The 24,831-nt window shown below is 26.2% G+C and overlaps 1 protein-coding gene and 1 long non-coding RNA gene across 2 annotated transcripts in view; one reads left to right on the top strand and one right to left on the bottom strand.

Moving 5' to 3' along the window:
• Positions 1-24,831, bottom strand: part of LOC122848544 (suppressor of lurcher protein 1) — a 151,386-nt gene that overhangs the window by 48,371 nt on the left and 78,184 nt on the right. The gene's annotated exons all lie outside the window — the stretch shown is intronic.
• Positions 4,223-24,831, top strand: part of LOC122848545 — a 66,602-nt gene continuing 45,993 nt past the window's right edge. The window contains exon 1 of the long non-coding RNA XR_006373463.1: positions 4,223-4,566. This is a non-coding gene — a long non-coding RNA (uncharacterized LOC122848545). The remainder of the gene's footprint in view (positions 4,567-24,831) is intronic.

Genomic DNA, 24,831 nt, shown 5'->3' with positions numbered 1-24,831 from the left:
TACATGATATAAAACAAAGCTAATAAAGTAAAGAAAGAAAAATACAAAGTAACAAGAATTCAGTGTCTTACTAACAATATTGTACATAAAATCATTCGATCATGAATCTCGATTAAGCTGAAAATCGAGACATCAACGACATAATTCTAGTGATGAAATAAGGATATAGATATATCTTTTGACTTTTCATCACAAAGAAAAGTATGAAATAAAACATATACATATGTAAAAAAAAAACTGAAATAACAATGAAATATAAGCTCTAACAGTCATTTTACGAGACAGGCCATCCAAAAAAGTAAAACGCTTGTACAAATGCAAAGAGAAGTAAAAAAAAAAAAAAAGAAGCACTTCCTTGAGAATTCGTGTACCATAGCATTGTTGTCTCTCGGGCATGTAATTCGGCCACCCTTATTCCTTTTGACTTTCATCTTACTGAAAATCTTCAAGATTCTACTTACCTCTTTTTTTTTTTTTATTTTTTTTTATTTTTTTTCATCCGTTCCATCTACAACAGTCACCTCCTCTTCCTTCCGTTCACCGTATTTTTTATCTAATCTTGAGCTAAGATATATTACGACAGTATACAGTGTGCAAGAACAAGCGCATGCGTATTATAATCAAATACACTTGTAAAATATATACACAAACCAACATGTACAATGAAATTTACTTCTTGAATCAGAGATGCAGAAATTCAAGGAAGTGTGAATGAATCGTGAAAATTGTTACTATACAAAACAGAGAGATGTAAATTTTCAAAAAAACCACAGTCTAAAAATTATACTTGTTTTGTACATAATTGATGCGTTTCCTGGACAAACTTTGTGCTTTATTTTATAATAATAATAATTATTATTTTGATAATGAAAAGTTTATACTTAATTATGTGGTAATGAAAAGTTTTCACTTAAACATAATTATGTCAAGTATCATAGATTGTATCACGCATATATATTGATAAAATAACGTTAAGCTTTTGTTGTTTAGTTTATCAATATATATATATGCACGTTTGTAAGTTATTTAACTCAATTTGACAGGTATGATATATGCATGAAGGAAGAGGTCAGTTTTATTGAGGATACAGTGGTAAATGTGGTTATAGATGCCTCGTCCAGAGGTCATTGAATCTCAGAGGATGCGGTTGAAAACGGGTTTACGAGGCGCCAGTATATATGACTGTGTTACGATAGCCCTAGGGTGAAAACGTGGGATTCAAGTTGCTACATTATCGGTACTATTCTACTGTAGCTGGCTGTCATACTGGATTTGGTTAAATAAAAATATATATATGTATTTTCGATGAAATAAAATTTGATGAAATATAAAAAAAAATAGAGGATGTAAAAAGGTTATCGAAGCGTCATCTGTTTGATTTTTTTATTGTATATGTAAAGGTGACCAAAACCGATCATGTTAGTCGATGGATTTTTTTAATATTTTTTTTTCCTTTCATTTCGCACAAATGTATTTTTTTTTAACTTGTTACTTTGTTTATTTTTTGTTTATTCTTATCCCAGTAGAGTTTTTCCCTCGTTGTTGATTCGCGTCACTGAATTGCTGATAAAAATGTCACGAGCTGCCATGGTCTTTACAATTTTATCCAGTACTAATGGAAGTTCTCTCGTCGATATTCCAACGAGGAAAAATTCGAATGAAACAAAAGTGAATAAGACAAAAAAATAATAAATAAAAATAAAAATTTGAAGAGACAATAGGAACAACACGTATTATGCTGAATCCAAGTGAAATGTATTTTATGCAAATGACAAAAACTGCTAAAGCATCACGTATATATATTTATTTTTTTTTTTTTTTCTCAAACTTTTATTTGTCTTGAGATCAAGTATCTACTAAAACGACAACAGCTGCATAAATTTTTTCTTTTTCAAAATCATCTTTATGTTTTTTTTTCGCAGTATATTTCTTTGCAATTTAGTATATATATAAAAATGTGAATATAGTTTAAAGGATGAACACTATGTTTTTTTTTTTTCCTTCACTTTATTTTTCTTTTGATATTTTCCGCTGTGTGTCGGTGTGTATTCACATACACAATAAATTCTATCTACTTTTTCGATCTTCTGAAAATCCTTTTCCATCGTCGATTAATAATAAAAACTTGCAAAACTTATCATTTCTCATTCAACGAATATCTCTTTCTCGGTCTGTACTTTTTCACGAGTTATCAACTGGTTATTATATTTTCATCGTATTATTATCGTAATTTTCAGATGATATATATTATCACTGATAGCTCTATATAAAAATAATATTAATACAAGTAAGATGATGATTGCTGAGACTAACTTAAATCATAGAATTTTTAATTATTTAATAATTTATGTAGCTCTTCTTGGAAACCAATTAATACTTTCTCATTTTAATTTTTTTTTTTTTTATCATCTTTTATGTATTTTTAAAATAATTTTATTTTCCTCTCTATCGTTCACACTGGAAGCAAAGTTTTTGTTCTTCATAAAAAGAAATATAAATATATATATTTTTTTTTTCATTTTCCTTTCTTATTTCTTTTATTATTTCTTTTTTTTTTTTTTTTTACCAGCTTCATTCTGGTATTTTGCATATATTTGGAACCGAGAGACTGAGAACCACACCCACTCAACTATTTCTTCCAACGGAATAATTACGGGGTGTTATATTGCGGCCGTAATCAGCGCTTGTTCTTCCAGCTTGATGAATCGTTTCGTAAAAGCGCATGTATATACATTGTGACGTACTTTTTTTCCTATAACTTGTTGGGAATTCTATTACTTTCCCGATGGACCAAACTCCATTACAAGAGAGTATCTAATAACGAGTTTATTTTTTTTCTTTCTCTTCAATTTCTTTAATACAGTTTCATCTGATCTGTCCTCAGAGATTATAAGATAAAATTGGCATAAAGAAAATAAAAAACCAGCTGACTTTTAAATAAAATCTCATGAGTTCATTAATAATAATGAAATATTAATACATTAATTATTTATTTTATGATTGTGAATGCAAAATAGAAATAAGAAGAAAAAAATTAAATAACGAGGAAAAAAATTTTTCAATTAAAAGTTGAGTCAAGTTTATATATCACGATTGTTGTGGAAACTTTTTAGATTGCCTTGTAATGCTTGGTTTGACAAACGATTTTGTCGTAAACTTACTGTGAAAAAATTACTTTTGATAATTTTTTAATTTTTTTAATTTTTTCCCACAAGTTATTAGAGGTGCAGAATATTATAGCTCGTTAACAAGTTGAAATGATCAATAAATAATTAATATATAAAGCTTCATGTAACATGCTTGTTTGTATTAAATTTTATATGACAAAAACAATAAAAATAATTGTGATATAATAACGTGTTATATATATATATCACTTTTGTGATAAAAGGTTTGTGTAAATAGGTTATTATATGGTTCACAAAACTTTACCAGACGACTAAATTAACCTCTTAGTTTGAAAATGTCACAGTGTATATGTAATTAAAGCTATCAGTTAAAAGTGTCGGGGCCGTTTGAACGTTGTTCTGTTGTACATGAGCTTGAAAAAATAATCGATAGTTTTTGCACCAACGTTTTTTGTTTTTTTCATTTTTATATTCATATGTGAATTTGTTTTTTTTTTTAAATACTTTTTATTCTTGTTTTTAATCTGCTATAGCATATAGTGGATTTTTGAAATCATGCTGCGTTTGAGCCAACAGATTTTGACAAACTCGTTAAAATCAACTGTCCCCTTTATTTTTATTTATACTGTCAAGTGAATTGATTATTTATAAATGTGATGAAATGTTTTTTAAAAACTAAAAATAACAATATAAAAAAATATTGCAATTTATATGAAAAAAAATTTTTAATCATTCGAGTGCATAAAAATAATAAAAATTCATATTTTTTTTTGTTTTAATCAAGATGTTTTTATTTAAAAAAAGAGAAAAATATATTTCAATAGTTTTAGTTGTTAATAATAATGATTACTTATTTCTTTGAAATAACAGTCAAATAAAAAAGTTTCAATCTTGCTCACGATATTTATGAAAAGTATATAAAAAAAAAAATATTTCAAGATAAATATATCCGAGATTATACTCAAAGCCGTCATCAAGAAAATGTGAATTCATCTAATAGCTTCATACTCACTAAGTGATTGCCTCTTATCATCGCTTGATGTTTTTTTTATATTTTATTTTTTCAAACAAAAATATACATAGCTATAGCTATACAATTTAAATCTTATAAACAGATTATGACAGATTTATGATAATTATTTTTTTATTTTTTACAGATATAGAGTGGAAAGAAATGGAGCATCAAAATGCCAAGAGACAAGAGGTACTAGTTGTGCAATATTTCAAACCATTTCATTTTAATTTTTCAAAATTATTTCGATTTATTAAATACAAATAGTAAATATTCAAGTGTTTAATAAAATGACACAGTGATTTTTAAAAAAGTATGTAGTGCTATTGTCGTGAATCTGTTGAAAAATAAATGAATTAATTTATTGAGACTAGTTGGATTAAATGTACATGGCCTTGCTGAGTATTTCACCTGGAGCAACACATGGTGAGTTACATTTTTAAGAAATCTTATCAATAAAAAAATGCACTATCTTTAAAAAAGCTTTATTTAATATTTTTGTTTAAAAACTTTACTTATTATTTCAACAATTCCGACGGATAACAATGATACAAATTATTCATTTTAAAATATCTTATAAAACCAATATGTCGAGTCTCCTTGCTCGAAAATACATCTACATTATTTATGATTTAAATTTATGAGTACATAATAAATTTCAATATAAAGAAAAATAAGAAAAACTAAAGAATGCGACAAATAAATAATGAGATGAAAAAAAAAAAAAGAATGACAATATATATATGTTGTTAGTATCAGGTGATGAACATCATAATAATAATTATTCAAAATAAAATACCTATTTCACATTCTACGTTATATTCTCTTTTTTATACCATCGAATTCCATTGGGGCGCAATAACGAGGTAAAATGGAGCAGTCCTAATATTGCCAATTCTCTTGGTAGTATCGCGTATGTCATGCCTTTCTCATACCTTCTTTTATCGTATGGAATTTCAAGGGATAGTAGAAAGCACTTTCCCCAACCCATCAACCCATCACCCCCCCCCCCCACACACACACATGAGCTTATCTTGTTCTCCATTATATCCAATACCCTGAAATATATTCAATGGTACACACTTTTTTTTTTTTTTTCCTTCTTTTTCTTCTTCTCATTTCGATCTTTAGCCAGATGACACCACTACACTAAATATTTTTATAATTTTATTATTAAAAAACGTATATTATTTTTCATAATAAATAAATATAAACTAGTAATTTAAATTTTATAAACATAATTAATCTGTATATAATTAAATTCAAATAATAAAACTTGAAGAAAATTTAATTTAATTTAAAATAACTTTTTGATTATATTAAAATACAATAATAATAATAATATTTTAAAGTTTATATATAATTTAATGAAAACTCAATTAAATTTTATACATTCTTGTAAATTTATATTTTGATTTATATGGATGAATATATATGCTTGTGTAAATCTAAATACTAGTATGAGCTAGCATCCCAGGTTGATTAAGACTACTCGTCATTAGTTGCCCGCCCAGGTACATCGTTACTTGCCAGATTACAACCTTCGAATATACCCCTTGTCTTTCTCCTCTAATCTACAAACAACATATATACACGTCACTGACAACACAAATGCTGCACATGAAATTGTGCTCATTGACCCATGAAATCTCTGACAGTAGATTTGTAAATGTTAACGTAACGTTTGCTTATTTGACTGAGAACAATATGACTTAACACACCCTCCTATTTCATTTGTCTTCCTACAATTTCAATATTAGTAAACTTAACATTGTCTCATCATTTTAATGCAAATAGTATTTGCAATATTGTTGATGATTATTATGCATTATATATTTCAAACTTTAATTTAATACTCATAGTGTATTAAATTATTTAATGAGATGACATGTCATGCATAAATGTACAAATTCTTGAGTTTATAAATATAATTTTTCAACTGATTTATTTTTCATTGGGTCAGGTAAAATGTCAATTCTATTTTGTGTGATAAATTTTAATAATTCATCTTAAAGAAAAAAATAAAGTTATTTTATTCTGGTTATTATTAATTTTTAATTTTATTTTTCAAGGTCAATTATTATTATTTATAGAGCACAATAAAGTTGACATTTTACCTGATCCAATGCAAAATAAATTGGACGAAAAAGTTTATTTTTAAATGTGGAAGACAATTATTGTTTTATAATTTTTATATTTCAACTACCAAGGTTATTTTGCCTGCTGATTTTCTAAATTTCACAGATATCCTTTAATGTATAAACTAAATTTATTTTTTTCTTTTTCATACTTGTTGGATAGACATTCATTTTCAACTTAACAATCCGTATATTAATTGTATTTAAATATTTTTACCAAAACTTCATGATTTTTTTTTTTCATGTTAATATATATAAAAATGACATTTATCAAAGATAAGCTAGTAGCATTATTGTTAAATGATAAAATGAAAAATAAAAAAAAAAAAATCATACACAAAGATAGAATGGAATGTTGTGGATGAGATGAAAATTTATTGGAGGTTTTGTATACATACATTCATTGATGTAGAGGGAGAGAGAGGAAGAGTAAGCAAGAGAAAGCAAGTGTGATCATTCGTGGTGTATAGAATCACATTTGCTTAACCAGGGAACTCTTGATAGTATAGACGCGAATGAATTGTTAAATGATATCATGTATGTAGCCTATTGAATATTACAATTATACATATGTATTTTATCATAAGAGTGTATATATGAGTTATTTGAGAATATGTGAATTCAAATAATCATATACGAGCTTGAATAATATCCAAGTATTCAGTTGTTCAAGTTGTACTTATGCACACCAACATACACCCCTTAACCTCTTCAGCATATACAAACATACTGTGATAATATATATATGTATATAACGTAAGAGAATGAATGCAAGCTGGTACTAACTGGCTCAACTTGTCCAAGGACCATTTGACTATCTCACTGTGTATTTTGTGTTTATATATATACAACGTACATTGTAGATACTCTGTTGTCCATGCTTCTATTCCTTCATGATTATATGTATTTTATAAGAGAATGAGTGAATGTAGGAAAGAGGTATCCTCATTATATTCATACACCTTACTGGCATAACTTGGAAGAGGCTGAAAGCTTCACAAACACCATGTGTGAATAACACTGATAAGCATCTGGCCCGTAAACACCCTACATTTTATTTATTTTTTTTTTTTTATTCAACCGTGACAGTATTTCTTTTTTTTTAAAAAAAAAAAATATAAATTATATATAATTTTATAATTTTTTTAAATATTTTAATTGATGGATAAATTTAATTTAATTTAATGATTTATTGTTTTATTTTAAAAATAATAAAATAATATTAATTGCATTTACTGTTTATTTGGTCATAATATGTCATGACAAAATGAGATGAAAATTAATTAAAAGAGAAATACCTCAGGGACGTGAGAAAATTTTATTATTATCAAGTCGAGCCACGTATTTGTCGCCAAGTTTATATATTAAATGAAAAAGATATGATGATATTTGACCCGAGTTGCGTTTATAAATTAAAAGGATAACTTTGATCCTTTGTTTTTTTTTTTTTTTTATATCGGCTATATATATTTTCGATTTCATAACGTTGAAGTCGTTTTGCCAACGATCAATATGTATAGTCTATTCATACAATAACTATATTTTTTTTTTTTCAAATAAATGCAAAGCTCTAAATTTTTTCGATTCAAAATTAAAGAATTAGTTAATTTAAAAAAATTGTATATTTTTTTTCTTGTATTTTAATAAACAAAATACAAGCTCCAAGTAAGACAACAAAAATGAAAATGATTTATTCCAAAATTAATATCAAAAGTATACAATTTTTTTACTCACGTTAGTAAGTTTGCATTTAATAATTAATAATAGTTTTTTTAATCTTTGCATAAATACAAGCTATGGAAAATTTGTTTGAAAACAGTTTTTTTTAATATTTATAATATCAAAAAAAAAACACATCGTGTAACACAGAGTGTATACATACACAAGTGTTTACGTATATAATTTGCTGAATATTGCAAATGATATGGGAATTGAAAGTGACAGAAATTATGCCGTCAGCAATGTACAAATAGAGCAAAAGATTATACAACCAAAGTTTCTTGCATCGTACAATCCCCCTGGCATTTTCGCACTAGCATACCAACTGATGGCTCCAACACCCTCTTACCCTCATCGTTTGGTTGTATAAAATGCTCGATCTAGAATTCGCTATGTGCAGGTTCACACTGCGACTAATGACTTCTCGCGAATACCTATACGTTTGCCAGTTGATTTTTTTTTTATCTATTCTTCTTACACACACATACACATATATGTGTTTACTTGCTGAAGTGACGACGAAAAGGGAATTGAATAAAAAAGATAAAAAATAATAATACAATACAAAAAGAAAAAAATAACGGAAAAACACGTTAGAGAAAAAAGTCCGCTAGATACGTCGACTGTTCAACCGGATGGTTGTAGATAGAAAAAAATTATTTTGAAAAAAATTTAACAAAGAAAATATCAAACAAAGTTTGTATAGCAACAATTTAGATATACAATTTTGCAATGCAGAATTTATATTTTCTCTCATTATGACGCTCGTGAGGTGAAAAAAAAAAAAAATTATATTTCTTTGCAATGTGGATCGTTGCAAACAGCAGTTGTTGTAAAAAAAAAATATATATATCAGTTGATTTATTATTTTATATTTGAGTGATAAAATGAAAAAGATTATCATTTATAAAGACCCTAATTGGTGAGCTTTCAAAATTTTAATGGGTTCGTGACCATTCATCTAACCAGTTGTTGATCTTGTACATGTAAATTCTCTGACAAAATTATGGTAAATTTTATTCATAAAAATAGGTAATAATAATCAATAAATAAATTTTTTTTAATATTAATTTTGTTTAATAATATATTAGAAAAATAGTATTAAATTTTTCATGTCAACTATAATATATTATTCAAAAAAATATATTAATGTTTATGTTTATAATTAAATTGTAAATCTGTTAAATTATTGACTGATTTATTTCTCATTATGATGCTAATGAAATATCAAAGTTTATGGACATAATATATCAATTGTTAATCCACTTGAAAGTTCAAAATTTTTGGTCAAGTCTATTGTTCATGTAATTTACATTCTTTGATTGAATTTTGTGACCTTATTCATCAGAATTATAAAAGCCAAACTTTTAACAACGAAACTATTTTTCATAGAATATTTTTAATATTTAAATGATAATAAAATTTAATTTAATTTACTTGAATTAAAAAATAAATAGTTATATTAATTATATTTTCTGAGATGTATTAATTTTCAAGTAAATTAATTATTTTTTTTTTTTTTTGATTATTTATTGTGTATTTTTATTGAAATTGTTTTTTTTTTTTTTTATTTGACAACAATGTAACTATTAAACAATGACATTTTTCCAATGAACTGTCTTCATTTCCACCCTTTCTATTCGATGAATTTTATTCTATTCAATGTTTCTCTATAATAAATTGTAACAAATAAAAAAATAATTCAACACGAGAGAAGAATTATGTTCAATTGAATTAATTCTATTTTAAAAATTAATTTTTATTTATTCAATTTTTTTAATTTTAACAATGTAAACACGAGAAATATAAAAACGTTATATTAAATTTCATAAAATTACCATCTCTGTTTTTTTTGCTTCTTTTTATGTCACGTTTTAATTTATTATTTCAAAAATAATAACAATAGTTTACGTGAATAAATCAACATAATCAATAGATATATTATACCCAAAAATTATACAATTATCGGTTGATTAAGCGGTGCGTTAGTGACACGTGTGTTTAATAATAAATTAATCCAAAGAATATATTTGAATATATTTAAAAAAAAAATTCTTTATCGATAAAAAAAAATTTACGTTTTTCTCATTAATAAGCTCTTTTTTAAATCTTGTTATTATATAGTGTTACACGATTTTTTTGTCTATCAATTGGTAAAAAATTAATTGATGGCATAAAGTTTTGCTATATAGATATATACACGAGTTTTGAAAAATTGTTATAGTTTATATTAAAAGTTTTTAAATTATGAAAGAAATATAACCAAGTTATTTCGTATTCTTAACTTTTAAAAAATATATTTTGCTGCTTCTTTTGAATTATCAAGACGTGAATTTTTTGCATATATCCTTAAGAAGCAAAGAAGAATAGTTAATTTGTTTTCATTTAATTTAAAATTAATATATATTTTTTTAAATAATCAAATAAAAGGGAAAAATAAATTTTTTAAATTAAAAATATTTCAAGACAATCTTGGTATGGTATGCATATTTATCAAGGTGGATTGCGGTCAAAACTAACAACCAACTTTTCTTTCGTAATAATTACAAATGAGTTTTACCTCTTCCTTCACCAAGCTCCTTTGGTCGTAGTGCACCAAATGTCAGGCACGAGATACACACGACCAACCACACTGTCTTCAACCACATCTTAATTATCCCTCGTGTTACTTGCAGTAAAAGTTCATCCAATTTTTTTTTTATTTTATTTTTTTAAATCACGACAAAATTTTTTTATTTTTCATAAAAATATTCAATACTCCACAGTTTTTTTTTTTATAAATTATTTTTAATGAGACAAATTATCAACTGATTGGAATATCGTAATGCAATTATTTTTTCATTTCGTCAATTATTCAATACCAGATCAAACCATTTTTAATGATTAATTTATTTTTTAAAATTCTACGTTTTACACAAAAACCACTGAAACATTTTTTACAATTTTTTATATTATCCTTTTTTTTTTTAAATCCACTTTGATGATGGTCAAGTATCTAAATAAATGAAAAAAAATTGACAATAATTTCTATCGTTTTGTTCAATTCAAAATGTATTGAAATATTTTGCAATTTTTGTGTCTATTTTAAATTACATTTCAAAAATTTATTAATAATTATTTTTAATAAATTTTTCATTTAAAAATTTTTCAGTCAATACATTTCAATTTTAAATTTCAAATTAATTTTAGTTTTAATTATATTTATCCATCATACGAGCAGTAATAATAACTTTTCGCCATCAGAAATTAATTTTCAAAATTTATACTTAATAATATGTCAATTATTCTTTGTAGTATTAATAACATAAAATTCACTGATTAAAAATTTTTAAATTTCAATAGATTTCAATATAATACAAGAGAAAAAAAAAAAAGAAAATAATAAACAATAAATGAATGAAATTCAATTATGAAATTTAATGTTTTAATTAAATTTTGCAGTCACTATGTCACTGTGACATGTTGATTAGCATATCTGACGAGTAATTTAAGTTGCTCCTGGTTAACGATAATGTAACACTGAAGTTCACGTTTCATGTCCCGACTGTAACTGAGCAGCGAAAAATAGAATGCGGGATAAATGTGAACATGCGGCCCGCGAATCTCTAAACCTCAACGCGCAAAACCAGACTGCGCCAGGCATCAGCCCAACGAGCTACTCAAATAACACGACCTCTTGCGTCCACCAGTTTTCTACATAACACACGAACTTTCTCTATATATATATGAAACATCTCTCCCCACAAATATCAGCAGCACACAAGTACCACTATCACAATCACCCTCATTCTCATATATTTTTATATCTTTAGGATACACTTTGGTGCCATCTAAAACCACAATAATTCAATGTTTCAATTGTCCTTAGAGTTAATGATCCGCAAATTGATTTATCAAACAAATACTTAATTGATATCTATATACATACATAGATAGTTCAAGTCTTTCAACATTATCACATCAATTTAATCGACTAATTTAATTCAACAACATGAATTAACTTGTTAATTGACAAAAATAGGATATTAATAATTCAATAATTTATGTACAACATCTATTAAATATAATAAATCAAAATTCAATTGTCGTATTTTATTGATGAAAAAATTATATTGTATTGTGAAAATTATTTTTTGCAATTTTGCCGCGCGTCTAACCACGATATTGATGAGCTAATAATAAAGAAATTATTTTTGTCCCCTCATTTATGAAAGAAAGCTCATTCAATAATATCCATCACAATGTCTTAAGTACTTTGATCGCTAATAAATCAATCAATTTATTGTAAAACTTTTTTGACAGTTATTCGAAAAATATATTGACGTTACTGAGATAAAGTACCTATTTAATGTACATTTTGATAGACCGTAAAAGTTTATTATAAATATATGTGAAATTTATAATTGTTTACGAAACTTGAAAATTTTTTAAAATCAATGTTTTTAGGATAAATTAAATTAAATAATTGTAATTATTATTGATGCAAAAATGTTTTTAATATTATTTTTAAATTGGAAAATATATTGATGATTGAGAATTCACTTAAAATAGCCCATCTGAATGGTTTAATTAAATTTTAGGGATAAACTCATTTGAGTTCAACGAACCCTATAAAGTTGTTTGAAAGTTTACGCTTTTCAATTGAGATGTATTGACGAATACGATACAAGATGCTTCAAAAGACATTTTAAAAATATATATTCCAAAATTTACAAAGTACTTTAAAATAATTTCAACTTTGCAATTTTCTTTGATAAGAAATTTGATGAGGGGTGAAAATGGAATTTCAGGTGTTATCATGAATAAGTCACACATATTTTTTTGACACAAAAATTTACTAAATGTTTCATTATTTATTTATCGATTAATTTTTTATTACTTTTTTTTTTTTACGATAAAACCACTAAGGTATCGAGAGATGGAGAGAAATAGAGAGTCAATTTTAGTATTAATATTCAATGAGTCTGATGACTTGTAGAGTGAATCGCACCTGGTGTTCTACCACGAAATGAACCTTAACTTTAGCTTCGATAAATTTAGTTTTTTTTTTTTTTTTAAACACTCGAATTGCTCATAAATCGTGATTGCTCGAAATTTTATACTTTCGTTTTTGCATCATGTGGTACTTTTATGCTGTAATGAGACAATACAGCCAGAACCTTTGTGTACTTAGTACTACTCTTTCCTATGCTATACTCTTTTTATTTTTAAATCATTTTTTTTTTTTTCACAATATTTCACTCAAAAGTCAATAACACAAAATTTCAATAACGTTTTTTTTTAATTATTTTTTTAGTTTTATTAATTACAAGTTTATTTTTTTTTGTTCAAACAAAATTTTCGATCAAATAATTATTAAAGAAGTAAATTAAATGATTATGTATTATAATTCAGTCTCAGAGCAATATTAAATTATTTAGTAATATGATAGGGTATCCATTGGTTTGTTGCTAAACTTTGTGGTATAATTGGAACAATACAAAGAACAGATAATTAATGTGTATAACCCGAGTAGAAAATAGAGCAAACATATTCAATTATTTCAATCGAGGAAACGATAATTATTATAGCTAAAAATAGTACAGTATAAATATCATTTGTGTGATTTTATTATTAAATATGTAATTATTTTTAAAATATCAGTTTTCGGAAAATTTAATAATGTTAATTTGAACATTCGGCTTCACTGATACATCAATATCATATTGAGATATAAAAATAATCTCTTGTCAATTAATTGAAGCCTGATTAGTTGTACTTGCTTCATATTCATAAAATCCATATCAATGTAAATGTAAAAATAACAACCAAAAATTCATTAGATATATTTAAATTAATTATACAAAAATATACAGTGAATAAAGAGTCTTTACTTTATGACAACCTTTTTAATTTATCTTTTTAAAAATTTATTTTTGTTCGAGTCAAGCATAACCACCGGAAAGCCAAAACTAAATGAAATAAACAATTTCAGTGAGTAAACTAAAATTGTACAAGCAACAAAAAACATACAAAAACTACGGTAAAACGGATATTATTTTTATTCTTTTGTTTTTTTTTATAAATTTGAGACAATCATCATCTTGTATAGTCTATATATAATTTTACATAAATACAAGTTGGTAAATAACTGTGAAAATAAATAGAAAAAGTAATTGAAAAAATGACAGTAATATATATAGAAGATAAAAAATATAAAAAAAAATTAATAGTCAACATATATACATGATCAAAATATAAAAGTACAAAAAAAAAAAAAACGAGTGTATTGTGCACAGAGAATAAAAAATAAAAAAGAAAAAAAAAACGATATTGTACAATCTCATCTCGCCCATGGAAAACAGAGTAACCTAGCTGATATGGATTATCGTGGTGGCACAGGCATTATTGATACTCGAGAAGGACTTACCCTACAGTTTATACGGAAATTGTTGGGGATGGAAGGGGGATAAATTGACAAGAGAAAAGGAGGGTTATGATGGTCGAAGGTGTGGGTTGTGCTTGCGGGACAAACTGGGTGTAAAAAGTATATATATACATTTGTGAAAGGGATAATATAGGCTGCGCGAGAAACATACAGAGAGAGAGAGAGAAAGATGAGACAAAGGACAGTAATACGTGGGTTATGTCCACTCAAACATTCAGCTACAGGACACTCTAACATGGTAATAGCCAAGATAGTAAACAGTACCAGACGTTTCTCTTGATTGCCTTAGTCTCAGTCTCTCTGTACACCCCCCCTGCAAATATAGCGTAATATGGATTTTGATGCCCGAAGCCAGGTGGTATATGATAGCAAGACTTAAATTCGTTTAAAACCATTATTTTAACCTCTTTTGTTTTTTCTATTTTATTTTATTTTTTTCTACTTTATTATTATTATTATTATCATTATTTTTACGACTTTTTAGTTCATCGTTTTAGCAGTGGCAATCGTTAGCTTTACCCACGCTCATTTTCTCTCTTACTCATTTTACTTACAATCTCATTTATTCTTAAAGTTTATTATTTTTTTCATTTTGAGTATATCATTCGTTTGCGTATATTTCTCTATCTTTTTTTTTTTTTTTTTTTTTTTGACTACATAATCATTTATTTGGTTTATGCAGCCCTCACTTTATTTCTCTATCACCCATTCCAATTGCAATTTTTACATCCGTTTTATTCTTTATGCTGTGAGAATATTTTTGCAGCTATATAAAAGAGATCGGGTTATGGTGGACAAAGAAGAGCTTTTATTCTGTTTGTTCCGGCAAGAAGAAGACGATGCCGACGACTCAAGAAATAGTATAGTAGTAAAATAAAAAAATGAAAAGTAGAAAAACCATCATGACCAATCATGGTTTCTTGCCGCGTACGTTTTTTTTTTTTATATTTTTTTTTTTTTGATCTATAATATTTTTCCTTTTTTTTTTTTTTACTAAATTCATTTCGTTTAATTTTTTGTGGCTATTTTTTTCATATCTGCAAGCCAACCCTCACCGGCTGTCTGTCATTTTATTTTTCCCACATCAGGAGACGAAAGACTCACTATTTTTACTCACGCTCATAACCAACTTTTTTTTATTTCTTTTTTATTTCTATGCTTCCAGTGTTATTAATTTATTATCATTATTAAATCTTTTATTATTTCATTGTTTCCTATTAATTATATAAGTATATAGTTAGCATATACAATTGTTAAATTCACGTTTGAAGATGTTGAAATATTGTGGCTAGTATTTAATGAATATTATTCATCGGTACTATAAATAATATTGTTGAGTGCAACGAAGCAAGTAGTAACGCTCCTAACAAGTCAGACGGCATATATATACACCCAACAACCTTGCCTGCCTAGTTACGTGTACATGTATACACGCGAATTATTCAAGCAAAATACGAGAGGAAATTAAGTTTGAGGATAGTCAAAAGAAAGAAGGGCTGATATATAAGCTCGTGTAAAACAACATAGGCTTATATCAAAACAATTCTATCTCTTTTATATATATTTAAACTCAAATATACAAATTATTAAATTATTTTTACATTCTATTTATTATTATTATTTCAACAGTAGTATTACAAAGTTTGATAAATTTCATATTTGTTAAAAACATTATTTCGAGAATTTATTTATCAGTCAACTTCATTTACTTAAAATAGATCGGTCTATTGTTGTCAAAAGATGATAAAACAATGAATGTAAGTTGTTTTTTTTTTTTTTTTTTTCGTTATCGGACCTTTTTTTTTTTCATCGCTTTATCTTTTTGTAAAAGCTGTTAAAGAGGATAAAACAAGAAGTGAGACAAATGTCTATCTAAAGTTATACTTGTCTCGTGTCTGGGACATGGTTTTTTTTTTTTTTTCTTTATTGCAAGAAAAATAAATAAAAGTACATAATACAAAAAAAAAAAATTAGAAGATAAAAAAAAACAAAATACCACAAGACTTGTATTCCCAGGAGATGTTTAGACTAGCTTCTATCAAAAGCACCAATTTTCATTCAATTTATCGGTATAAAAACTAACGACAAATAATGAAAATAATAAATTTTAGTTGATTTTTTTGTATATTTATATGTAAATTATAACAGACCGTGATTAAATTATAAAATGAAAAGTTAACGATATATATACTTCAAGTGTTTCTGCTTGTGCACAGTTGAGTTGAAATAATAAAATAAAATAAAAATAAGTTGATGATAATATATGAAAAATAAAACAAACAAAAAAAAAATGTATTTTTATATAAAAGACAATGTAAATAGAGAAAAAGTTTAAATGACAAAGTAAATGAGGAGTCATAATTTACCCTTGGTCGACATGTCATACTGCTTCACGAGCCATAATGCACTTCAAAAATGCTTTACCATTTATGTAAATATCCTAGATCTCAGAGAGTTGTCAAGTTTATTTTTATTTTTATTTTTTTCATTCACCGTTCACATATACAATTTTCATATCCACCCTCTGAATTTTCAACATGCAAGACTCTTGAATGTGCATCCACTGTATGTTGCAGATTTATTATTATTATTTTTTTTTTCTTTATTTTTATTCTTTATGCATTTGATTCCACTCTTCATCGAGAGTTTTGGCTCCGAACGAATCCCTCTGGCTTCTATTTCCATGATTTCATTTCTGTTCTTCCGATCTCACTCTATTTATCTATCTTTGTTCACTATTTTTTTATTTTTGGTTTTTTTGTCTTACTCGTTCATTTTTCTTCTTTTAACACATTCAGTGCTCGTTTCATAAACGTTGACTTCACCCCAGTTGTCACCAAGCTTGGCTCTCATTGAAATTTATAAGTCTTACTTTAATATATAGAGAAAATCATCTTGCCATTGTCTTTCAGTGTTTCCACTCACAAAAATTTAAGTATTTTTTTTATTTTTTTTATTTTCATTTTTTATGTATTTTTTTTTTTTTAAATTTTTTATATGAGTTTTATCATTGTTCAGCGTGATGGTGGGTCCTTCACACAACTCTCTTTGCCACTTGACTATCTTACTCAAGTTTTCATTTAAACCGGCCAAGTTTTCTCATGACCTGTGAAAACTTCATAATTTTATCGGCTTTCAACGATCCAAGATGCATTAGGAGTAATTTAGCTTAGGCTAACTTTAACTCCATTCAGCGACAAAAGCAAAGGCACAAGATAACTTTGTATGTATATATATATATTCAACATAAAGCAAGTAAAAACAAGTCCAAGACTCTCAGCACTTTTGACTTTAAAATCTTGTTTTTACAATTTTATTATTTTATTTCAACAGTTTATCAAGTATTTAAAATAAAAGTCACAATAAAATATACAAATATAAAAATAAACAAGTAAAAAAAAATCAACGACTAATGCACGCCTTTTTTGTTTTATCTATTTATTTTTAAAATTTAAAGAAAAATCAAGAGAAAAATATATACATATATATACATCTCACGGTTCGTCGATTTTATGTTCCAACGCGGAGGCATTAATTCGAATGCTCACGGCTAGCTGGATGAATATTTTTCACCAAGCGAATACTAGTTTTATGAATAATACTAAAAAGAGATTCCATTCGAACAATAATGTATATTTTCACGAATATTTATGTTCTCACAATCTCTATTTAAAAAAAAAAAAAAAACTATTATCATTAATTCATCACGGCTTGAAATAATAGTATATTCATTTTGTATAAAATAAAATAAAATAAAATAATACAATAAATAAGTAAATAAATGGAATGAAATAAAGAAGGGTAAAAAATAAAATAAAAAAATAAAATTTCTATAAAGAAGAACACAAATAACGTCGTATCTTTATCAGATAGCCAAAGGCTGAATCCAACATTTTAGACCAAAAGAGGTGAGCTTTTCGTCTATCTATACTGTTACTGTTTAATCCCGGTCAGTGAATGCCCCAGGCAACAATCCGATAAAATCTAATTTAACCCAGGGGGTGAGGGGGGAGGAGGAGAATGAGAAGAGAAGAGGAGAGGTATACGGACCATGCTCCTGATACATTTTGTGGTCGACTGACCTGAAGTTGTGGCATGGCAGACGAGAAAATGGAAGCTGTATACGATATTCACTTGTATACAGATTTCGCGAATGTACTCGTCTTTAACATATATATAACTACTCTTATATTTACCCTTATATATACAAAGAAATAATATACAAACACTGTATCTATATATATACATTTGTATATCAAATTACACAAATGTATATAGATATATAGTCGTGGCTAATAATACTGACCCAAAACAATTTAAAATTAAATGAGAAAAGTAAAACTAAAAGACCAGTGTATATTGAAAGTTTACTTTAACATTGTAATTGGCAGGACAAAATCCTAAACCCTCAATATCATATAGGATTTACGATTTAACAAAATTAATTTTAACTAAACAAATGAACTTAATCATAAACACTTTCAATTTACGAACCACACTTGAAAATGCGATATTTAATCAAACAAACAAAAAGTTTAGGTAATACTTGAAAAGTTTATCAACATGTCAATCAATTTTACCAGTTTTCCTAGAGCTTAAAAATTTTGAAAATTATAAATTTATATATTTTTTAAATTGTTGTCAAAATCAAATTATTTGTTTGCTTTATAATTTCTACGTATTGCTTTGTTTTGAATTTCTATTAATTAATATTTATATTTGATGTAATTAATTTTCTGACAAGACTTTGAAATGACATTTTGTTTGTATGGCATTTGTATGTCGAATAATAATTTATACAGTAATATCTTGAATTGGATATGAGAAATTTTCGACGGTTTGAGAGAGCGATATTGCCAAGCAACGAGGTACTTTTATTTCCATTTGCCAGGTTACCAACCAACCAACTATTTTTTTTTTTTTTTATATAAAGCACATAAACTCGTATGCCTGCATGTAAACACTTTCTACGATTTGAACCACGAGCTGCCACTCACCTCTAGGCATACATAATGGAAAAAAAAATTATGTTGAAAAATATTAAAAATAGAAAAAAAAATGCAGAACAGGAAAATAAAAAATATTAATATATAAAAAAGTATATAAAAATATGGATACTTATTTTTACCAAGTTTCATATAAATGAGCAGCAGCAGTTTTTTTTTTAAACTTGGTTTTCCTTTTTGAAAAGTTTTACAGTTTTTTTTTCATAAAAACGAAAATTCGCTTATATTCATTGAAGACGTTGTCGCAGCAAATGGTATTTTAAACTAATGATAATTGCAGGTATAGAAGAAATAAGAAAAATACGACGTTAAAAGAATAATGTTACGACGATAGCTTCCGTTTCCGTTTTGTCGTTTCATACTGGTTGTAACTTTTCACCGGTATACCAAAGTAAAAACAAAAAAGTAAAACCATAAAATTAAAAAGAAAAAAAAAAAAGATAGATAAATAAATAAAATTAAGCTTCGTTGCGCAATACTCGGTCGAACAGAGCGTATACAGTCATAACTCGAAAATACAAACGTTTGTAGTTGTGTTGAAAATACCGAGGTGGAATGAGATTTTGAATGGATAAGGTAATGTACATAGCACAGAGTTGGACAAGCAATGCAATTTTATTTTTGATGGAAAAAAAAAATTAATTAATAAATAAAAAAGATATTCTAATTTTTTCTATGCGTAGATGACAAAAATATTTAAAATTCAACTAAATGACAGGCTGTTTTATTAACACTGTGAAAAAAAAAATAAATAAAAAACAAGATAAATATTTATAAATTTGTTAACTTGCCTGCTGCAAAATATACGATGAACTCATGTCCAAAAAAAAAAAATGAAAAATTATGAAGCATAAATGGAATTTTTTATATAAAAGCTGAATTATTTTTTTTTTTTTGTTTTTTTTTTATTTGTTTGTATATATGAACCGGTATATTTTTCTGTATTTTTTTATTTTATATAATTTTTTTCCTGAACTTTAACTTTGATCATATCGATGTACAATAATCTGACAACTGCCGGAACCACATTTATTTCTGCCTGTGTATTTGTGGTTTTTCTCTTGGGCAATCACGTGAAATATGAACGCCAGAGCGTAATGCAACTTTAATGTCTCACGTCATTACGTGGCTGGCAGTATGTTACTATATTTTAACTATGAATGTCTACTCTTGCTATACCACCAATAGATAAAATTTCAAGCTGAACAGTTACGACGGAAAAAACCCAATAGAAATCGTCTCGAGTTTTCGTTAAATCTTCTTCAACGCTTACATGACAAATTTAATACATTTTCTCAATAGCTCTCACTTTTTTTACTACCAAAATAATAAAAAAAAAAAAAGAAATTCAACTTTATTTTTTCGTATAAAAAAAACAAACAAATAAATAATTTTATTTGTGTAATTTTCACTTTTTTTTTTATGATTTATATATTTGACGAGAAATAAAATCATACAATAAAGATTATTACTGTAAACTGAATTGTTTTTTCTTCAATAAGAAAATGGGATAGAAAAAAAAGGGCTGGACTTTTAAGTGCCTCTTTGTCGTTTATTCGAAAAGCTCACTTAATCTACTTTCATTTTCTGTAACTCACAGTGTCGAAACACTTGATGTCCACGCTCCAATTGGATGAATGTACGATGACAAATTGAATTTTATATATGAAAAAAAAAATAATCTCGAATATAACACCTTGTAACTCGAGAATAAATTAAAGTAATTATGTAAAAACTGCTGAGTCTGATTTGAATTAAAAATTGAAAAAATAAATAATCAAAATGTCTTGAGTTATAATCATATACATAAAAGTTTATTGAAAATTACATGAATAACTAATGTGAATTTTTAAATAATGAAATTTAAATTATATTCAAGCTGCCAGATTTATTTTAAAAACAATATCAATGCATGATTAAATTAGTGTAATAATTAAATATAATCCGTAAATGTAGCAGATAATCATATTTTAATTTTGACGTCAAAATTTAACTCAAATTTATTATTAATATCCATTTTTTTTTTTTTTTTTGATTATTTTTACAAAATAATCAAAAGCTTTTACTTTCATGTTATACATTTTTTAATAAACATTCTTAAAATAATTTAAATAAAAAAAAAAGTCATGAAACTTGCGTTTGTGTTCATCAAAGAGCCCTTAATGTTTAATTTTATTTTTTCATTATTTATTACATAAAAATAATAATAAAAAATATGTAATTATTTCTCATGAGCTTTTAGATAAATTGAAAATTAAATATTGTAATATAAAATTCTAGATAATTTGAGATGTAAATAATTTTATTTCAAAGTTTTGATGATTTTTGATTATTTGTACTTTAAAGTTTTAGTATTGAAACAAGTAGATTTATTAGTCTTTTATGGTAATATATTGCAAGAAGCATTAAAGAGATAAACTTCAGGGAAATTCAGTGCACGTCAATGCATGGGTTAGGTATCCTCAGATTATGTAAAAGCAACGACTAAATTAAACGTTGTCAAACATTTTCATATAGAGAACACCATTTGACATTAAATTCACTGTAAACACATGACTTTGATCATTCTGTATGCTCATCATAGAATTTACACAGTGAGGCCAAACATTTAACATCGAGCATGATTTCAAATATTATTTTCGATACTATTTACTAATAATTTGAGTTAATTAATTATATAAAACATTTTTGAAATATCAAATTTCCTAATTTTCCTTGAGCATCAATTTAATGTCGTAATTTTTTATATTTTTTTAAGCTTGATTTTATTTTTCTCTACCAGCTATTTTTATCTGTATCTTCTTGAATTCAAACCTCTGCAATACATCGATGCTGACGTAAATTGAACGTAGAAAAAAAATAAATAAGAAAATAATATAAAGGTAATTGGAACTTACTACGTCTCTTCTATTCAGAAGACATTATTAGCAATTTTTTTATTTCGAAAAATTTATCGTAGTCCAAGAATTTCAAGATAGAAATCATCGTCTACCATTGGACATGCACATTTAAAATCTAAGCCAATATTTCATCTACGCTTCGTGCTCTATTAGATTTTCCCATGATCCATAAAAAAATAAAAATCATATTTTTTTTATTTATTCATTTTTTTTATTTTCTGCAATCCCCGTTTCCACTGTGTCACATCTTGCTATATTTTGCCAGTGGATTTAACGTGATACCACTTGATCTCACTAGCAATATATATATCTCAACGAGACTTCAAAATAACCTGAGTCAACTGACTCTCACACAAATATAAAATACCATATATTTTAACAAATAAAAAATAATCATATAAAAATAATAAAAATATAAAATAAACTTGCAGTGGATACGCATTGCTTTGAAATAATTTTTTGTATTGAGAGAATAAAAAACTGTAAAAAAAAAATATACTCATATCAAAAAAGCATGAATACGAGTTTGTAATGGATAGGTTATTAAAAAAAAAAAATGGGAAAACCATTGAAAGAAAGTAACACATATCCTATCATACTGCTCGTTTGGCTTTCACTGCGGTATAAAATCAAATCATGCACGAAACGTTAGCTGATGTAAATGAAGCTTTTCATATATACATAAACCAACATCTTGCTAATGACCCAGTGAAAACCTATCATCTGCACAACAATAAAATTTTCCTACTCTACTTTTTCATCATGAAATATTCAAAATGTATTGACAGTAATTATTCTAATTTAAATAATATAATTTATTGTGTATAAATTTTAATTTATGTCAAAATGAATAATTGACATTTTGACATGAGAAAAGAAAAAAAAAAAAAAATGAATTCAATTTAAACAGACTTTAATGGTATCAGGTTTGAAGCAAGAATTGTTATTATCAAACCTCATTGTGCACGACATTGCGGTGTGCCATTGGCTATAGCAAGTTGTACTCACTCATCTCCCCGAGGCAAATATTACAGTGTATCACAATGTTACCAGTATAATAGAAATATAACACAATGAAAATATATTAATTTTTTTTTTTTTTTTAATTCTTAAATCACTGAGTTATAAATTAACTTTTTTCTTTTATCAAATAAAATATTTTGAATAACTAGAAAATTTATTAAAAACTTTATAACTCATTTTTCTTTTTTTTTTTTTGTCAACACTATTAAAATAAATTGCCATGAAAATAAGTTTAAATTTTCAAAAAGAAATTTCATAAAATAATGTCACTTTAAGAAAATTTGACTCAACAAAAATATCTCTAATATTTTCGGAGAAAAAAAAATAAAAAAATAGATAAATATTTTTTACAAACATAAACTCTAACATGAGTTGAGTTGACAAGATCGTATGAGTTTGCAAGGTGTGTATATACATGAATCAAAATAATGTAAAATTTCACAGGTGTTGGACAAGTCACTTTAACCAAAATCTTTACAATGTGCTACGTGATGAAATTCTGCATGTTTATGCTTGAGTGAATCATCTGGTTATTGGATATGGTCTCTCGAGAATAGAGACAAGACATCGTAAGATCTGTATAGAATATCTTGTTAACGCAATACCTTGGTTTTATAGTCAAAGCTGAATATTACGACAAGCTCTTTGTCATGTTTACTATATAGTACACACAATGTTAACACCCACCCAAATACAAGAAAATTGAATCTCATCCTATTGCATAGAAAATATCCGGACCATCATTTACTTCCATCATCGTTTACTCATCTTAGAAATAAACTGTTTGACTTGAAAAACATCATTGCTCAATATTATAACACACACACTCTTAATTCTCAGTTATCCAGAGCTTTCAATGTTGTTTATGTTGATGTTAAAACTATTGTTATTATTGTTGTTAGTGTTGTCGTTTTTGTTATTGTTATTATTGTTGTAGTTGCTTTAATATCCGTGTTGCTATATTTAGTATAGTACAGAAGATAGATTTGCATGAATAAATACATCCCTAGTCGACAGTAGGATACAAATTGAGATTAAGCCCTATGTTCAATTCTGTATTTCTCTTTCTATTTGTGAGACAATAAATAGACTATATACGAAGAGGGGATTAGCTGAGATGTTGGGTAGTTCCTATTCTACCGCGGTTTCGCATCGTCAATTTGAAGGATGGTGCTACATAGGTAAACCCTTCTATGAATATTCTCTACGTTTCTCAATACTACAATCCATTTTCTCAAAATTTAAATATATATATGTATAAAATATATGCCGCATGTACAAGTCAAGTATTTTGAAGATTATATATCGTCATGCATTATGCACTTGAACTTTAATTAAATTATTCAAATTTAATTATTAATTGAATCAAGTACATATAGATTAGAAACTTGCTAATAATAAAAATACGTGTCAGTATAATTGATTCATTGATGACGGCTTTCTAACAATCATTGATGTTATACATTTATATACGAGCT

The sequence above is a fragment of the Aphidius gifuensis genome, linkage group LG2 (assembly GCF_014905175.1).
Source record: "Aphidius gifuensis isolate YNYX2018 linkage group LG2, ASM1490517v1, whole genome shotgun sequence".
In the NCBI taxonomy this organism is placed as follows: domain Eukaryota; kingdom Metazoa; phylum Arthropoda; class Insecta; order Hymenoptera; family Braconidae; genus Aphidius; species Aphidius gifuensis.
Note: the sequence above shows the minus strand (reverse complement) of the source record. Positions and strands in the feature narration are given on the sequence as shown.